This window comes from Rutidosis leptorrhynchoides, chromosome 6 (genome assembly GCF_046630445.1).
Source record: "Rutidosis leptorrhynchoides isolate AG116_Rl617_1_P2 chromosome 6, CSIRO_AGI_Rlap_v1, whole genome shotgun sequence".
Taxonomy (NCBI): domain Eukaryota; kingdom Viridiplantae; phylum Streptophyta; class Magnoliopsida; order Asterales; family Asteraceae; genus Rutidosis; species Rutidosis leptorrhynchoides.
The window spans coordinates 60223159-60239838 of NC_092338.1; positions in this window are offsets into that span (position 1 = coordinate 60223159).

Sequence of the window (16680 nt, forward strand, 5' to 3'; positions counted from 1 at the left end):
AAGCTTGTTATTGGGTATGACCCGACTTGGATCAAAACATATTAGCCACATTAATTTAATATGTCTCTCGGGCATACGAAATACCTTCAATCTCCCACTTGCACGAGAAACATAAGAAATTAATGCAAGTGATGGATACCACCTAACGACCATCTATCACCCCCAATATGTTATGACTTTGTGCCATTCAATAACATCATCCCTTTCGAGTTCCCATCTCGAATATGAATAGGTGAATCTTTTCATTATATCCTTTCGTCCTAGATGTCATGTTAAATCCAAGAGACACAGAGTGATCACTCTCTTCTAGATTTAACTTTATCAGGCCTTAGACATCTGACTCTCAACGAATAAGAGGGACAAATTCCATCTTGACTACATACGTCCAAAATATATACCTTGCATTATACCTGAGTTTTTCCTTGTGAACTACCATATTTCAGAATAGCGAAGGAAAGAATCAAGGTGTAATACTTGGTAAATATCCGAACCCAATATGCATCTCAGGTCAGAGGATACAATGATATTCGCCTTTACTCAAGATTACATGTGATCAACCACAAAGGCTCCATTTAGTAAATCTTGAGGGCGGGTCTTCCAATATTTGTATCCCACAAGTATCTATGAACCTTGGTTGCAACCTTGCCCCACATTCATCCCGTGAATGTATACCAATCCAAGTTCATAATAGTCTAAACCTCACATTTGCTCCCACAAATGTGATCGACTACGGAATTTAGAATAATTACTTATTCATGGATAAAATATGCAAAATAGGAACATAACTCAAAATAAATTAATGCCATAATTATATTAATGAGTTTGAACAATTTCGTTCCGTTACAATACTTAAAACAGATCATGACCAATCACTAGAATATTAAAGCCCTAATGCACAAACATGTCCTGTATGTTTTGATCCATGTAAGAGCTTCATGAGAGGATCCGCTATATTAAGATCTGTGTGAACTTTGCGAATACATATATTTCCCTTTTCAACTTCATCCCTTATGTAATTGAATCTCCGCTCAATGTGACGGGTTTTTTGGTGAGCACGAGGTTCTTTGATTTGAGCAATCGCACCCTCGTTGTCACAAAAGATCTCAAGAGGGTCCTGAATGGAAGGGACTACTCCTAAGTCGTCAATGAATTTCTTCATCCATGCAGCTTCCTGAGCTGCCAATGATGCGGCGATGTACTCCGACTCTGTAGTGGATAATGCAACAACATCCTGTTTTGAACTCTTCCAAGAGACCGCACCTCTATTTAACGTGAAGACATAACCGGATTGTGATCGAGAATCATCTCGATCAGTTTGGAAACTCGCGTCCACGTAACCCTTTACATCAAGTTCCCCCTCACCAGATCCATATATTAGAAACATATCCTTAGTCCTCCTAAGGTATTTCCATATACTTTTAACCGCAATCCAATGACTGTTTCCTGGGTTATTCTGGTATCTACTTGTCAAGCTTAGGGCGCATGACACATCCGGTCTAGTGCATATCATTGCATACATGATTGACCCAATAGCAGATGCATAAGGGACTCTCTTCATTTTCTCTTGTTCATCTTTGGTGGTAGGGCACTGAGATGAACTGAGAGGCGTTCCTTTTTGAATAGGTACCAAACCACTCTTAGAGTTCTCCATCTTGAACCTTTTCAAGACCTTTTCAATATATGCACTTTGATTCAAACCTATCAGTTTCTTGGATCTATTCCTGTAGATCCCAATCCCCAAAACGTATTGTGCTTCTCCAAGATCCTTAATGGAGAAGCATTTACTTAGCCAAGTTTTAACTTTTGCATTGCCGGAATATCATTTCCAAATAACAATATATCATCCACATACAGTACAAGGAACATGATAGTGCTCCCACTAGCTTTCTTGTATACACAAGCTTCATCACCATTTTTGATGAAGCCAAATTTCTCGGCCTCCTTATTAAAATGATGATTCCACATTCTAGATGCTTGTTTCAATCTGTAGATTGACTTCTTTAACTTGCATACTTTTTTAGAATATTTCGGATCAACAAAACCTTCAGGCTGAACCATATAGACATCTTCCACAAGATATCCATTTAGGAAAGTGGTCTTGACATCCATTTGCCATATTTCATAATCATAATGAGCAGCAATGGCAAACTTTAGCATTGCCACAGGCGAAAAAGTTTCATCATAGTCAACCCCTTGAGTTTGAGTGAAACCTTTTGCTACAAGTCTAGCTTTATATGTATCCAAGTTTCCATGTATGTCGGTTTTCATTTTGAAAAGCCATTTACAATCAACTAGCCTAGAGTCAGCAGGTTGTGCAACAAGTTCCCAAACTTGGTTGTCATACATGGATTGCATCTCAGCGTTCATGGCTTCCTGCCATTTATCCTTATCAATCCTTGATAAAGCATCTTGGTAGTTTGCTGGTTCATCCAAATCAACCACATAGCAACCATCCATGAGAAACCCATATCTCTCAGGAGGATTACTAATTCTACCAGATCTGCGAACGTCTTGTGTATTTTGATCATCCATTTGATCATTCTCAACATTTTCATGTTGAGTGCTAGTGTCAACCAATTGTGTATCATCTACTTGATCTCGAACTTCTTCAAGATCTATCTTCCTTTCACTATCGCCTTCCATTAGGAACTTAGTCTCAAGGAATTCTGCCTTTCGAGCAACAAATACATTCTGCTCAGAAGGATCATAGAAATAATATCCCATATCATCCTTGGGATATCCTATGAAGATACACTTCGTGGATCGAGCATCCAACTTATTAGGGACGTAACGCTTAGGATAAGCTTCACATCCCCATACCTTTAAGTATGATAGAGATGGAGGTTTTCCAAACCACATCTCATGAGGAGTTCATTCCACTTTCTTGGTTGGGACCATATTTAAAATACGAGCCGCGAAGCATAGACAATAACCCCAAAATGATAGAGGTAACGAGCTTCTAGCCATCATAGATCGAACCATATCCATTAGGGTTCGGTTCCTCCTTTCGAAAACTCCATTTAGTTGGGGTGTTCCAGGAAGAGTGAGCTGCGAGATAATTCCACAACTTTTAAGATGATCTTGGAAAGCATCGCTTAGGTATTCACCTCCTCTATCGGTACGAAGTACCTTGATTGTCTTATTGAGTTGATTTTGTACTTCGTTTTGATACTCTTTGAATGCTTCAAAAGTTTCGTCCTTATGTCTTAACAAGTAGACATATCCGAAACGACTGAAGTCATCAATGAAAGTAACGAAGTATCTTTCACCATTCCGAGTTATGGGCTTAAAGGGTCCACATACATCCGAATGTATTAATCCCAATAAGTCCTTAGCCCTTTCGTAGGTCCCTTTGAAAGGTGCTTTAGTCATTTTGCCTTGTAAACAAGATTCACATACATCAAACGAGTCTAGTTCATTTGATTTCAAAAGACCATTCTTTTGAAGTGTATGCATTCGATTCTTGTTTATGTGACCAAGGCGACAATGCCATAAGTAGGAATCATTCAAATCCCTTTTGAGTTTCTTGGTGCTAGTATGGTATATTGAGCTATTAGATGATGTGTCATCATGAACCAATTCATAAATTCCATTTGAAGGCGAAGCCTTAAAATAAAATACATTATCTAAATAAACGTGGATATTATCATTAACAAAATTAAGATAAAAACCACATTTTTTTAAACGGGAAACTGAAATAATGTTTCGACATAAATCCGATGCATACAAAACATTGTTCAAAATAAGTTCCAAACCACTTGGAAGCTTTAATACAAAGTCTCCTTGAGCCTTCACTTGAACTTTGGATCCATTACCCACAAAGAGACTTGATGTTCCTGTTTGCTTGCTACTTCTTTTGAACCTCTGCAAAGAATTGCAAATGTGAGTTCCACATCCAGTGTCTAATACCCATGTATTAGAAGAAGTAATACTAAGCTCTATATATACCATATATATATTACCTGAGGTTTGCCCCGCATCCCTCTTTTCCTTCAACTCCTTAAGGTAGACCGGGCATTTGCGTTTCCAGTGACCCATTTCACCGCAACCGAAGCACGGGTCTTCCTTGGGGTTTGCTTGTCCGGCAACCTTTTGCTTCTTGTTCTTGTTTTTGGTTAGGGTAACCATCCTCCCCTTTCCCTTGCCTTGATGGGCAGGTCCTTTCCTCTTAGCCGCCTTTGGCTTAGAGGTGTTGTTACCTTTGGACCCACCATCATTGATCATTAGCACGGGTGAAGCCCTCTTACCCATGCTAGTTTCCGCCGTCCTAAGCATGCCATGAAGTTCGCCAATGGTCTTATCCATACCATTCATATTGTAATTAACTACAAATTGGTCAAACCTCTTTGACAAGGAGTTTAGGATAAGATCCGTGGCTAGCTCATTAGATATGTTGAGATTAAGACGGTTTGCGCGATCAATGAGGCTTTTCATCTTAAGGACATAAGATGAAACGGATTGGGAGTCGTCCATACGACATGCATGAAGCGCTCGAACGGTCTCGAAGCGCTCGACACGTGCTTGTTGAAGGAACATCTCCTTCAATTGCGTGATCATGTCGTATGCAGTATGATGCTCGAAATCCTTTTGGAGTTCGGGTATCATAGTCCCAAGCATTAGGCAAGCGACTTGCACCGAATCAGTGCAATACTTATCCCAATAAGCCATGCCTTCCGTATCATCCTCGTCGGGTTGATCGGGAATGGGGTCTTCCAACACATACGCCTTATCCTCAAGTTTGAGGACAATCCTAAGATTCTGGAACCAATCCATAAAGTTCGTATGGTTGAGTTTGTCTTTCTCGAGGAGAGACCTTAATGATAGGTTGTTCAAGTTTATAGGTGCGTTTTGCATGTTGTTGTTATTGGCGGCCATCTACAAAATTTAACAAAGTTCATTTAAGTATCGATTTTAAATTTAATAAACAATACCCTTTTAAATTTTAATTGACTTATTAAATATTAGAATCCAACAGTAAATCAAATTTCGGTTAGGTGACCTTTATCCCGTTATTTGATTTAGCTAGGTAGTCATTTATATGACAATTGCAATCCTTTTGCAACTTCTAAATTATGGGATCATGCAATCCTTTTGCATGGCATATTTATCCCATCAACGCCTATTTGTTCCTCATGCTTCGGTGACCCTAAGTTCATGATTCCCAAATCAAGTCGTCCTACTTGTGTAAACATGTAAAATTAACATACAAGTGGTTAGGTGACCTTTATCCCACAAGCATGCGAATTTTACCATAACCATATTAGTTAGCTCATAACGGTTAGGTGACCTTTATCCCATTATGAGTTCCCTACTATGTTTAAGTGTCCCACAAAAGGATGGCGTTAAGCTTGTTTACCTTGTCGATTAAGGGATTTTAAGTTTTCGTTAATTCTAGTTTAAGAAAACATTTATGCCATACACCAACATGCATTTAGTGTATGGTTCATTTGAAATCCATTTTCAAGTCTTGTGATTTTAGCCAATTACTTGATATAAACCATTTTATATATATGATCCTTATCATGTTCTTAATAACCATTTATTAATGTCCTTTTAGCCGTTTTTAATTTAGCCATTTAAATTGACGTTTTGCATGTCGTTAATAATTTAACCAATTAAATTGTAGTTATGCTTGTTGTTAACTTGAGTGATAACTTGTTGTAGTAACATACACAATCCACAATCATACAAGAAATATAACAACCACGCATGCAAACAAATGTGTTCACAATCAAGCCAATTTGGTAGACATTTGTTTAGCCGAAAACAAATGTCACCGGTTAAGGGTTATAACACTAAGTAGGAGATTTCAAAATCTCCCACTTAATCTTGCATCCAAATGCATCTTCCAAGTCTTCATCTTGTATCTTCATTTTTACAAAAAACATATCCTAATACATTTTTCTAGAAAATGAAAATACAACCTAATCTATTTTACATACCAAATATAAAATAAATTACATAACCAAAATAACAATATTACAAACCAACTTGAATGAATATTACAACCACATGAATGAATTAATATTACATACCAAATGAATTATTAATAATCATCCAAACATGCAACCATTCAAACAAAAGGTCAAAGCTTGATTGTGAACTTCAACATACAACAAATTTGACCAATTTGCAAGTTCAAAACCCATTTGGAACTCTTCCTAAAATCGGCCAACTATACCAACCCTCCCAAACCCGAAAGTTTTTGCATTCCATATTCATGCATGTACTTAGAATGCAAATATAGCGGGTTTAAAGGCCATATAAGAAGCATAATCCATAGACTTCGGCTCTAGATACCATTGATGGAATTTAACAACTTTAATAAACAACATGTTCTTAAAATATACATGTTCATAAAACCATTTTTATGATTTAAAGAAAGCGGAAGCATGAATATAAGTTCATGTTAATTTGTTTAAACATTAAGTTAAATTCCATGTTAATATCAAGTCTAGAATACATACTTACATATAAGAACAAGATGAGAAGATATATATACCTCCTCAAGCTAGTTGAGGGTTGTTTTCAAAGTTGCAAGATGATGATGAAGATGATGAACAATAGAGCTTCTAACTTGAAGCCTCAAGCAAGTAATACCCACAAGCAATAACCCCAACACCTTTGTAATTAGTTAGGATTTAATTGACACTAGATATGAGCTTGTAAAAACAAAATATAGAACATCCTTTAGACCATAAAAGGCCACGGCATTCAGCTCAATATTGAGCAGAATCTGTGCAGTTTTTTAGCTCACTTTTGATATGTTTGAATGCATATGTGTGTAGAATACTAAGTCCCCTTGGTCTTAGTTAAGCATGGGTAGCAAGTATTAAACAAATGCATGCTTATTCTAACTCCCATGCCACTCACATTGCCATAATATAATATACTTTTATAAAAAAATTAATTTTACAAAATCAGTTTTTATAAAACTTGATTTCATAAAATACATTTTATAAACTTGTATATATATTATTTGTTATGTATATTTTATAAAACCAATTTTATAAAATGTATCATAACTTAATTAATTATTTAACCTATAAATAATTAAATCCTTGTTATATAATTTGTTCCATAACTTATATAAACATATCAAGTAATATTATTTAAGAAACTTTTTCCTTAAAATTCAAGTGTCGCGTATTTAATCAATGATCCAATCGTTAAGATCAAATACGAATAAGGTGTCGGTAAGCTTGTTATTGGGTATGACACAACTTGGATCAAAACATATTAGCCACATTAATTTAATATGTCTCTTGGGCATACGAAATACCTTCAATTATTATAACTTACACTTTTAAAATTTACGTTGACCATGTTTGACCAAGGTTGACTTTTGAGTTGACTTTCGGTTGACTTTGACTTTCAGTTGACTTTTGTTGACTTTCTAATTAAGGAAACTTTCCTAACTTATAAACTTTCCTAAAATAGCAACTTTCTAAATTTGGAAACTTTCCAAAAATAGAAACTTTCCAAAAATAGAAACTTTCAAAAAATGGAAACCTGCTAAAAATAGAAACTTTCTAAAAACAGAAAGTGTGTGTCCGTAAGCTGTTCCGATCAAACCAATACATATTGAGTACTGTTCTATGTCTACTTACAACATGTACAATAGCTATCATACTAAGACTTGACCTAAGTTAGTTATTTATATCGACCTGCTTTATTTATAGGTCGGCGTTGTGATCATTCCTGATCACTGTACTGCATTTGTTGTTCGCTTAATTGTGTTGGTGTAGTGACCCGAACTTTTCCATGTTTATATATATTAATTTAGATTGATATTTACATGATTAAATGTTTCCAACATGTTAAGCAATCAAACTTGTTAAGACTTGATTAATTGAAATATGTTTCATATAGACAATTGACCACCCAAGTTGACCGGTGATTCACGAACGTTAAAACTTGTAAAAACTATATGATGACATATATATGGATATATATATATATTTAACATGATACTATGATAAGTAAATATATCATTAAGTATATTAACAATGAACTACATATGTAAAAACAAGACTACTAACTTAATGATTTTTTAAACGAGACATATATGTAACGAGTATCGTTGTAAAGACATTTAATGTATATATATCATATTAAGAGATATTCATACATGATAATATCATGATAATATAATAATTTAAAATCTCATTTGATATTATAAACATTGGGTTAACAACATTTAACAAGATCGTTAACCTAAAGGTTTCAAAACAACACTTACATGTAACGACTAACGATGACTTAACGACTCAGTTAAAATGTATATACATGTAGTGTTTTAATATGTATTTATACACTTTTTAAAGACTTCAATACACTTATCAAAATACTTCTACTTAACAAAAATGCTTACAATTACATCTTCGTTCAGTTTCATCAACAATTCTACTCGTATGCACCCGTATTCGTACTCGTACAATACACAGCTTTTAGATGTATGTACTATTGGTATATACACTCCAATGATCAGCTCTTAGCAGCCCATGTGAGTCACCTAACACATGTGGGAACCATCATTTGGCAACTAGCATGAAATATCACATAAAATTACAAAAATATGAGTAATCATTCATGACTTATTTACATGAAAACAAAATTACATATCCTTTATATCTAATCCATACACCAACGACCAAAAACACCTACAAACACTTTCATTCTTCAATTTTCTTCATCTAATTGATTTCTCTCAAGTTCTATCTTCAAGTTCTAAGTGTTCTTCATAAATTCCAAAAGTTCTAGTTTCATAAAATCAAGAATACTTTCAAGTTTGCTAGCTCACTTCCAATCTTGTAAGGTGATCATCCAACCTCAAGAAATCTTTGTTTCTTACAGTAGGTTATCATTCTAATACAAGGTAATAATCATATTCAAACTTTGGTTCAATTTCTATAACTATAACAATCTTATTTCAAGTGATGATCTTACTTGAACTTTTTTTCGTGTCATGATTCTGCTTCAAGAACTTCGAGCCATCCAAGGATCCATTGAAGCTAGATCCATTTTTCTCTTTTCCAGTAGGTTTATCCAAGGAACTTAAGGTAGTAATGATGTTCATAACATCATACGATTCATACATATAAAGCTATCTTATTCGAAGGTTTAAACTTGTAATCACTAGAACATAGTTTAGTTAATCCTAACTTGTTCGCAAACAAAAGTTAATCCTTCTAACTTGACTTTTAAAATCAACTAAACACATGTTCTATATCTATATGATATGCTAACTTAATGATTTAAAACCTGGAAACACGAAAAACACCGTAAAACCGGATTTAAGCCGTCGTAGTAACACCGCGGGCTGTTTTGGGTTAGTTAATTAAAAACTATGATAAACTTTGATTTAAAAGTTGTTATTCTGAGAAAATTATTTTTATTATGAACATGAAACTATATCCAAAAATTATGGTTAAACTCAAAGTGGAAGTATGTTTTCTAAAATGGTCATCTAGACGTCGTTCTTTCGACTGAAATGACTACCTTTACAAAAACGACTTGTAACTTATTTTTCCGACTATAAACCTATACTTTTTCTGTTTAGATTCATAAAATAGAGTTCAATATGAAACCATAGCAATTTGATTCACTCAAAACGGATTTAAAATGAAGAAGTTATGGGTAAAACAAGATTGGATAATTTTTCTCATTTTAGCTACGTGAAAATTGGTAACAAATCTATTCCAACCATAACTTAATTAACTTGTATTGTATATTATGTAATCTTGAGATACCATAGACACGTATACAATGTTTCGACCTATCATGTCGACACATCTATATATATTTCGGAACAACCATAGACACTCTATATGTGAATGTTGGAGTTAGCTATACAGGGTTGAGGTTGATTCCAAAATATATATAGTTTGAGTTGTGATCAATACTGAGATACGTATACACTGGGTCGTGGATTGATTCAAGATAATATTTATCGATTTATTTCTGTACATCTAACTGTGGACAACTAGTTGTAGGTTATTAACGAGGACAGCTGACTTAATAAACTTAAAACATCAAAATATATTAAAAGTGTTGTAAATATATTTTGAACATACTTTGATATACATGTATATATTGTTATAGGTTCGTGAATCAACCAGTGGCAAAGTCTTACTTCCCGACGAAGTAAAAATCTGTGAAAGTGAGTTATAGTCCCACTTTTAAAATCTAATATTTTTGGGATGAGAATACATGCTGGTTTTATAAATGATTTACAAAATAGACACAAGTACGTGAAACTACATTCTATGGTTGAATTATCGAAATCGAATATGCCCCTTTTTATTAAGTCTGGTAATCTAAGAATTAGGGAACAGACACCCTAATTGACGCGAATCCTAAAGATAGATCTATTGGGCCTAACAAACCCCATCCAAAGTACCGGATGCTTTAGTACTTCGAAATTTATATCATATCCGAAGGGTGTCCCGGAATGATGGGGATATTCTTATATATGCATCTTGTTAATGTCGGTTACCAGGTGTTCACCATATGAATGATTTTTATCTCTATGTATGGGATGTGTATTGAAATATGAAATCTTGTGGTCTATTATTATGATTTGATATATATAGGTTAAACCTATAACTCACCAACATTTTTGTTGACGTTTTAAGCATGTTTATTCTCAGGTGATTATTAAGAGCTTCCGCTATCGCATACTTAAATAAGGACGAGATTTGGAGTCCATGCTTGTATGATATTGTGTAAAAACTGCATTCAAGAAACTTATTTTGTTGTAACATATTTGTATTGTAAACCATTATGTAATGGTCGTGTGTAAACAAGATATTTTAGATTATCATTATTTGATAATCTACGTAAAGCTTTTTAAAACCTTTATCTATGAAATAAAGGTTATGGTTTGTTTTAAAAATGAATGCAGTCTTTGAAAAATGTCTCATATAGAGGTCAAAACCTCGCAACGAAATCAATTAATATGGAACGTTTTTAATCAATAAGAACGGGACATTTCAGTTGGTATCCGAGCGTTGGTCTTAGAGAACCAGAATTTTGCATTAATGTGTCTTATCGAGTTTGTTAGGATGCATTAGTGAGTCTGGACTTCGACCGTGTTTACTTGAAAAATGATTGCTTAACAAATTTTGTTGAAAACTATATATTTTTAACATGTGAATATTATGTGATATATTAATCTCTTAATGCGTTTGATATTATGTGATAGATGTCTACCTCTAGAACAAGTCCCATTGACTCACCTAATAATAATGAAGAGTCGAATGTAAATTGGAATGATTCGTGGACTGATTCACAAGTTCCCGAAGAGGAACCGGAAGAAGAGTCGGAACCGGAAGAAGAATCGGAACCGGATGAAGAAATAAAACCTGTGGGGGAAATAATAAAACGGTTAAGTAAAAGAAAATCCTCAACCAACCGACCAAGGTTAATTATGGTCAATGGTGTTTCCGCCAAGGAAGCAAAATATTGGGAGGATTACCAATTCTCCGATGAATCGGATTCCGACGAGAATTCCGATGATGTTATAGAAATTACCCCAATTGAATTTAAAAAGGCAAAAGAAAATAATAAGGGAAAGGGCATAAAAATAGAGAAATCTAATTCCAACCCCGATGAACTTTATATGTATCGTCAACCCCCGAAGTCCTTAAGTTGTAACAATGACCCGGGAACCTCTAAACCACCAGGTTTTTCTAAACCAATGTGGATAACGACGGCTCGTATTAGGGGAACATCATATATCCCTAGAAACTTGGCAAAACGAACCAAAACTGAAGAAGAAGAAACAAGCGAGTCGGAATAAGATAGTTGTATTCGTGTGGTGTAATATAAGTAATATAGTGTGCTTATGCTTTATGATATATGTAAAAATTGCTTGTATTAATAAGTATTTTTTTTATGAATCTAACTCTTGTCTATTTTACAGTATAAAAACACAAAATTGATAGACAACCCAATATTTTAAGAGACCTACCCGGAGACATGATTGATGAAATCTTGTCTAGAGTCGGTCAGAATTCTTCGGCACAACTATTTAAGGCGAGATCAGTTTGTAAGACATTCGAAGAACGTTCCAAGAATGCCTTGGTTTATAAAAGGCTTTCGTTCGAAAGATGGGGGATATCACATTGGGAAATCCATAAGTTACGATGTGTTTACTTTGACGCATATATTGCGGGGAACCCAAATGCTATTTTACGCAATGGGTTAAGAAATTACTTTGACTCAATATATCCGAATATTGGACTTCGTGATTTAGAAAAAGTGGCTAACATGCAACATAAAGAAGCATGTTATGCTTACGGATTAGTAATGTTCGCTTCTCACCAAAGTGAGAACAAGAACATCGGGCTACAACTATTAAACAAAACATTCCCACAAGTGACGGAGTCGGTAATTGGGGTAAGAAATGAGGTTTTTAGATTGTTACGGGACTGTTGGACATTATGTAACCCTCGTCCCTTTGACGACGTTACAACACGCTGTCTTATCAACGGCCATAACGGTTATGTTCCACAAGACCAAGGATGGGAAGTAATCCTAGTAAAACCAGAATGCATGACTTGTTTCTGGACGTATGAATTACGTGTCTTTATTGCCTTTGCTGAACGACTTGTGTACTAGCTAGAATTATCTTCATAACCATCTTGTATCAAATTTATTATGTGCTATATTTCATGCTATATGTAAAATAAGCGGTATTGTAAGTTTGTAAAATATTGTGTAAAAGTTTGAACGCGAAATATTATTATAATCAGTTTTTCATATAGAATTGTAGTAGTTGAATTGTATATTAGCTACTAAGTATGAACTTAACGGGTAGGTACTACCCGAATTTAAACTTATAAAATGCTAATATGAAGAAAAAGCTTTTATAAATGAGTTCATATTATGCTACGAAACACTATTAACTACTCTTAATATTCTGTATGATTAACTTGTTCCATTTGACTATTTTGAAGGAAATGGCACCGACTACTCGACACACAGTGAATATGAATGAAGAGGAATTCCGTACTTTTCTAGCTTCAAACATAGCCGCAGTACAGGCTGCGCTACATACCAACAATAACCTTGGATCTAGCAGTACAGGAAATCGTGTAGGATGCACCTACAAAGAATTCACTGCCTGCAAACCTTTGGAATTTGATGGAACCGAAGGACCGATCAGATTGAAACGGTGGACCGAGAAGGTTGAATCGGTGTTTGCCATAAGTAAGTGTACTGAAGAGGACAAAGTGAAGTACGCTACGCATACCTTCACAGGTTCTGCGTTAACATGGTGGAATACCTATCTAGAGCAAGTGGGACAAGACGATGCGTACGCACTACCGTGGTCAGCATTCAAGCACTTGATGAACGAGAAGTACCGTCCCAGAACCGAGGTCAATAAGCTCAAGACAGAACTTAGAGGGTTACGAACCCAAGGATTTGATATTACCACGTACGAAAGACGATTCACAGAATTGTGCCTATTGTGTCCGGGAGCATTCGAAGATGAGGAAGAGAAGATCGACGCGTTTGTGAAAGGATTACCGGAAAGAATCCAAGAAGATATAAGTTCACACGAGCCCGCCTCCATACAACAGGCATGTAGAATGGCTCACAAACTAGTGAACCAGATTGAAGAAAGAATTAAAGAACAGACTGCTGAAGAGGCCAATGTGAAGCAAGTCAAAAGAAAGTGGGAGGAAAATGTAACAACCCAAACCAAACCACGACAATTCCCGTTAAATTTTACAACAAAAAAAAAAAATTCTGGTGCAGTTCAATTGCGTGGCGCGCCAGGTGGGTGCGCGGCGCGCCAAACCACCAGGACAGCCCGCTGTCCCCGGAAGTCAATTTAACGAAAATGTTCGACTAGTTCCCGACATTTTTAGCCAAAACGCTTTCAACCATGAATTCATATATATAAAACTAGCACGTTTAATTAATAAAATTAAGTTTACGAAGCGGGGCCCACATTGACCCAAATTACCCTTTAAGTACCAAAATACAATTTTCGACCATACGACTTCTAATACAAAACAAAGCCGAGCATGGCGATTGGGGATACGCTACCCAATCCTAATAAATCCAAAAGCAAGCCTTCTACGCAAACTATGCAAGTCCTCTAATCCTCGCGCTTACCCGAGCCACCATCAGCATGCAATCTATAAAAAGAGTCAACAACGAGAGGGTAAGCTAACGCTTAGTGAATGCTAATATACTACATACATATATATGTATAAAATGAATACGCCACACAAAACAAATACCGCATACCGAAGCATCCAAGTATAAAGCATCTACACTAAGCATACCGTACGATCTAAGCAACGAGCTAAAGATACAACACAAAAGATAGTCCACCAACGACAAAGTAAACATCGCCAAATAGCTACACCCGGAGGGTTAGCTACAACACAACAACACATTAATATAATACAATAATAATAATACACAAGGTTAACCCCTTAACCTCAATCACACGAACATTGGTCGAACAACCCGAGCCTTGTGAATTCGCACAACCCGAAATTCACTTCTCAACCATAAGATGACCGAACAACCCGAGTCATCGTGAATCCGCACTACCCGAGATCCACTACCTCAATAAGGTGACCGAACAACCCGAGTCACCATGAATCCGCACTACCCGAGATTCATTTCTCATTACTAAAGCCCACGGTCACAGGATTATAAAATCCACCACATCGGGGTCATCCACAACACAACCATATCAACCCTTCGCCATTAGGGTTATAACAATCAAATCACAACCATGTGTGATAATGTGCACGCAAAATGTGCACCTCGCCAAAGATGGTCAACCAAAACGCACAACCGTGCCAATTGGACTTATACACAAGTCCATCAAGTCCACCTATATGTGAAGTGAGCTCTATAACCGAGAATCACTTCACCCGACCCGCACCCATCCTACACATACATATGCACATAGGATATTATCACTCACCTTGAAGTCTTGAAGAAAGCTTCCAAGTAATCCGCAACTCGTCAATGGAAAGTACTTATTCCATTATCACAAATATCACAACACAATTAGGATGGATTTACAAACCACCCAATTCGACCCTTAGTGCAATTTCGACCCAAATGCACTTCCAAGCACAAACCGTATCCGAACTAACCAATAATCACTAACACAAGTGAGAATGGTCATAATATGCTAAATAAACCCGAACTCAAGTGTTAAACACGTGTCATACCCATTTTGACACTTAAACCCTAATTTTGACCCATAAAGGTCAAAATCTCATCCTTTACAAGTTTGACACCAAAACACATTTAACTCGGTTTAATACTTCAACTTAATCCATTTTAAGTTTATAAACCTCCTTAATTCGCCAATCGGGTCATAATTACCACCAAAACCTAATTTGACCCAAAGTCACAATTAGTCACCCAAACAACCTAAAATGGTTTCCAATACTTCCATAATCACTAACTTAAGTGATTAAACTCAAATTAAAGTTCTAAACATGGCCAATTAGTTCACCAACCCAAAATCCACCAACAATTAACAATAAACCCGATTACTAGCATCACTAAACCCATTTCATCACCAAAAAGGGTATTACAACAAATTAACTCAAAACCCTAACTTGAATATCAAATTAAATAGATGAAATTCGGAGTTTGAGCTTACCAATACTATCACCGTGTAGCCGAGAACGAAAGGAACAACTTTAAAACCCGAGACTTTGAACGATTCGAGCTTCTTCTTCACCAAAACCTCCAATCTCTCTCTAAATATTTGGAAGGGATGAATGGACATGAAAAATGATCCAAAACTGATCCAAAGTAGCTAATATGGCACACAAATCCGGCCCCATGTGATTTTACCCTTTTACCCCTCATTTAATTTAAATAAAAACAAGGGAGTTCTGTCAGCAGCAATCGGCGCGGCGCGCCCCTACCCCGCGCGGCGCGCGGCCTCTCTGAAACAGATTTTTTTTCATTTTAAACTTTATATAAATAATCCGCGAAACCCAATCTCGAATGTCTTAATACACAAACAAGCAAGATAAATATTCGGGTCTTACAACTCTCCCCCACTTAAACTCGATCACGTCCTCGTGATCCTCATCACTTAACCACGTGGACCTCACCCTACGGTCCTCGACATAAGTCCCAATCCGACTTTCCTAAGCAATTCTTTCCCAACGAATCGCTTTCCACAACTAAATCGTCACCCGCGATTTATCAAAACCACAATCCGAGCACTACAACCATGCTCCCTCCCTAACATCGGGAAAACTCAACCACTCTCGTACCGAGATATAAATCCCTTAGCGTACTATTACCGAGTACAACGCTAAAAGCAACTAAGTCACAACCTAAGGTCATCAACCCGAACCGATGAAGACCGAACCAAACGAATCCTTACGGACAACACCACTTAACAACATCCATTGTAGTGCGCAATACGACCCATACGCAGCTACCGTAGCAACACAAACCCACGGTTAGAAACCGATAGCGCCCAAAACGGCTATGGGAACACAAGTCCCAAGGTGTATGAAATCATCCATCGTCACACCCGTAACAAACATGTGAGCGAAACACGGCTATCGCATCACTAATCATACCACGTGGTCCTCACGACCCCACCATCGACGCATAAAACGACCGATAGTTCCCACAACATGGTCCTTACGACCCCACCATTGGTGT